The sequence below is a fragment of the Tenrec ecaudatus genome, chromosome 5 (assembly GCF_050624435.1).
Source record: "Tenrec ecaudatus isolate mTenEca1 chromosome 5, mTenEca1.hap1, whole genome shotgun sequence".
Classification (NCBI taxonomy): domain Eukaryota; kingdom Metazoa; phylum Chordata; class Mammalia; order Afrosoricida; family Tenrecidae; genus Tenrec; species Tenrec ecaudatus.
In genome coordinates, this window is record NC_134534.1 from 115,063,410 (window position 1) to 115,067,484 (window position 4,075).

Genomic DNA, 4,075 nt, shown 5'->3' on the forward strand with positions numbered 1-4,075 from the left:
TGAAGGTTATTCAAAGCCCTTGATTAAGCTTATCTAATTAAAATGCAAACTGCATATTTTCCTCTGCTTTTTACTGCTCTCATTTATTCAAGGGATTGATTTATAAACAGCTGCAGGAAAAACACACTCCATATTTTCCAGATCTAACTTTTCCTTCTTAGGAAATTGACTAAACAGTCTTGTGATTTAAGAATGTAGACTGATCCATCGCCCTTTGTCTACGTCCCTGGTTTGATGCCACCAATCATCTGCATTACTTTTTAAACCTATAATCCCTGGCTGGATTAAAAGCTTTACCTTCAGTGAAGGTCTTTCTTGCCCCCCTCTCCCTGAACACTATAAAAGGGAAATGAAGTGCCCTCAGGGAGGAAACCCAATGCCAATGACTAGCTTTTGAATCATTTGGATTCTTAAACATGTGGGACTGTAAATAATTCTAGGAAACATCATCTGAAACCAGGTGCATATACATTCAGATGCCTCTAGCCAATTTCATCATACACTCTTGCATTTTAATCTTGAAAATTTTTAGAGAAATTAGAATTATCTAACCCAGAAAGAAGATAAATAGAAAGAAATCAGGGAACATTTCAATGTCTTCAGATATAAACAAGGTTATCATAAGGGGTCTTGTGATTCATTATTGTTTAAATCCAATAAAATTTTGCATGAGGATTCTGTGAGATGGATTGACATGGTGGATTCAGACAGTGGCTATTATTATTATTATTGTTATTAGTCTGGGCTGTCTAGAGAAACAAATCCATGGACATTCATATGTGGATGGGAGCTTTATATACAAGAGCAATTGAATATTGAGAAAACATCCCAATCCAGTCCAGTTCAAGTCCTTAAGTCCGATATTTGTCCAGATGTCTGATAGCGATCTATAAAGTCCTCTTCAGACTCACAAAACATATACAATGATGTCAAACACATGAAGATAGCAGGCCAGTGGGTGCAAAGTCTTGGGGATCCAGTGGCGGTGGAGGCATCTTAGTACTAGTAGGGGTCTCCACATGGCTCCTTCAACTCCAAGGCTCTAGAAAAGCTCCATGTGTCTTCTCAGCTGCAGTGTCTCCCAGGGAATGAGACTGTATCCCTCCTCCAGCCCTCCAGTAAGTTATTTATCTTCTTCGTGCCTCCAAATGAGGTCATCAAAATGCAATTTGATTGACAGGCTAAACTTCACCCCTTCACTCTTAAGTCTCAAACTGACAACAGATTATGTAACTACCACAATTTATGTTTTCAAACATAGTAATAATTGTCAGAATAGTTCATGATACCGTAACCTGTCACCATGGAAAATACATTGGTGGATCCTCAAAAGGTTAAACATTTAATTACCATATGACCAAGTAATTCTACTTTTACATATACAGCCAAAAATCTCAAGAATGGACCCTGGTAGAGCTATAATCACTGAAGCATTATTCACACTAGCCAAAAAGATTTTTTAAAAAACTCTTGGTGATCACATGTGTGACAGAATAGAACCACATGCCATAAGGTTTGTAATGGCTAAATTTTCACCAGGCCTTTTTTTGTGTGCTTGAAATGCCAAACTTTCAGTTAGCAGTGGAGCCTGTTAAATCTCTTCCGCCAAGGGACCCCTTTTTGATGCTAAGAGCTGGTAATTGGCTTTGGGTATGAAAATTTTCCTTCTGATATGGCAACAGTAAATGTGTTGACAGTCACCCAAGTTAAAGAGGCGATATCTGTCCCAGAAGACAAGCGGCCAGCACACCTTCCCAGCCACATATCAGGCCACCAGAAGGAGCCCCTGTGAAGGTGGAAGGTAGAGGGACCCACGTGGTGCAGTTTAGAGGGAACTGTGGGTTCCGGGTTCATCAACCAGCTGATTCCAGAACATATTCCAACCCAGGGAGTCTGGAAGGAAGTCAAGAGTTAGTTTAATAGAAAACATTTTCCCTTTAAACAGGTTGCAGTTTGCACAGATGTGGGAAGGATAACGGGCGTATAACCATGGATACATACGTACTCTTTTATAAATATATAAATATTCTTATATAAATAAAATTATAACCATGAATATAAAGCATATGTATACTTATGTGTACAAGTGTATTTGCTTTTGCCACCCCTACTCTGCCAGTTTATTGTACTTCGGTGGCTTGCAGGCTGCTGTGGTGCTGGAAGTTATGCACCAGTATTTAAAATGCTAGCAAAGTCACCCATGTTGAACAGGTTTCAGGGGAGCTTCCAGACTATGAATAAACTACAAAGAAGCAATAGGCTGTCCACGTCAGTGATTGGCCACTGAAAACCTTATAATAGTAGCAGAACATTGTCAAATATAGTGCCAAAAGGTGAGTCCCTCAAAATCAAAGGCATTGAGAATATGACTAAGAGTTGTTGCCCTAAAGTAGTTGGCTTTAATTATGTGAATAGAGTAAAACTTCCAAGACCTTCATTTGCTGATGAGACACTAGTCAGAATGAGGCTTTTTACTCCAGTAAAGAGTAACTGTCTCAGAAACCCACAGGGGCAGTTCTACTGTGTCATATAGGTTCACTAAGAGTCTGAGTTGACTTGTGGGCCCTGAGTTTTTCAGTTGAGTTGTAGTGGTTGGTTGTCAATTTGAATAATAGTTGTATTAATTGGAATTCCTTGTAACCATACAGATATTACTTTTTTACAAACAGCAAAACAAATCTTGAAATGATATTTTTGATGACATATGAATGCTACACCACTTCTACTGAATTTGTCGTTCCTTTCATAGTGAATCATATGATTATCTGAAGCAAAATGACCAAGGCCAGTCTGTTTCAGCGCATTAATACCTAGGATATCGATCTTTATGCATCCTACTTCATTTTTTGACAATTTCTAATTTTACAGGTTCATATGTTGTACATTTTATGCTCCAGTTATTAATAGATGTACAAAATATGAACCTAGGAAAATTAGAGTAGAAATCCTCTTCTTTCTCCTGAAAAGTGACTGGTAGTTTTAAACTGCAACCTCAAAGTGTAGCACACTATGCCATCACAGCTCCTGCACCATTAAAGCTAGTGATGAAGGAATTGAAGGATTCTACCAATCTCTTCAGTCTGAAATTGAACAAACATGCACTCGAGATGCATTGTTAGTTCTTGGCTATTGGAATTCAAAAGTTGGAAACAAAGAGGAAGGAGCAGTAGTTGGAAACTGAAATTTGCTCTTGATCATTCAGTAGCTAAGGTAAAAGGAAGAAATGATGAAGGCAAAACATTTAACAGAAAGTTTCAAAGGGCAGCTCAAGAAGACAAATTAGAGTATTGTAATAAAATGTGCAAGACTCAGCAAGTCAAAAAGGAAAAACTTCATCAGCATACTCAAGCTGAAAGAATTCAAGAAAAAAATGAACTCTCAAGTTGCAATATTGAAGGAGTCCAAAGGCAAAATATTGAACAGTGCAGGAAACATCAAAAGGTGGAAGGGTGAATACTTCAGTGGCACATAGATGAAACTGGAACAATACAGAGAAGATTGGCATGACTCTGGGCAAGGATGACACTAAAATTCATGAGGTGTTCCCTAGCTTTTCCCTCTTCGGTCTTCCCAGCAGGGATGAGGCCAAGGAGACTCTTCCTGCCAGCTTGATGCCTTCTTTGGCCTTTCCAGTCCTGCTCACTTCTCTGTTTTCAAAGTCCCAAATAAATCCCCTTCCCCATCTTTCTCTTTCCCCAAAGCACAGTGATGGCACTAAGTCCGGACCAGCAGCTCAGTGAAAGGTACCTGCTTGCTCTTGACTTTAGTCCTAGGTCCTAAGGTGGGGCAGAAATGCTTGTTTGGACTGCAATGAAAAGTTGGCAGAGCACCTCATTACTGCACACTGCAATGGTCCCTATGTCCATTTGAGAAACACTGAGCTGTCAATACACATATATATGTATGTGTGTGTGTGTGTGTGTGTGTGTGTGTGTGTGTGTGTGTGTGTGTGCGCGCGCTCAGAGGAGTTTAAGGGAAAGGGAAGGTTTACTCCTGAGGTTATTAAGCAGGAGGGTAAGCTTTGCATAAAGGCAATAATCTCTAGAATCTATTTTACTAACTGACTTGTTTGGGG

At 39.4% G+C, this 4,075-nt stretch overlaps 1 non-coding gene across 1 annotated transcript; it reads left to right on the forward strand.

Moving 5' to 3' along the window:
* Positions 1-3,449: 3,449 nt before the first annotated feature.
* On the forward strand, positions 3,450-3,554 carry LOC142449518 (U6 spliceosomal RNA). Its single transcript, XR_012784673.1, has one exon. It is a non-coding gene; the product is annotated as a U6 spliceosomal RNA (small nuclear RNA).
* Positions 3,555-4,075: the final 521 nt, after the last annotated feature.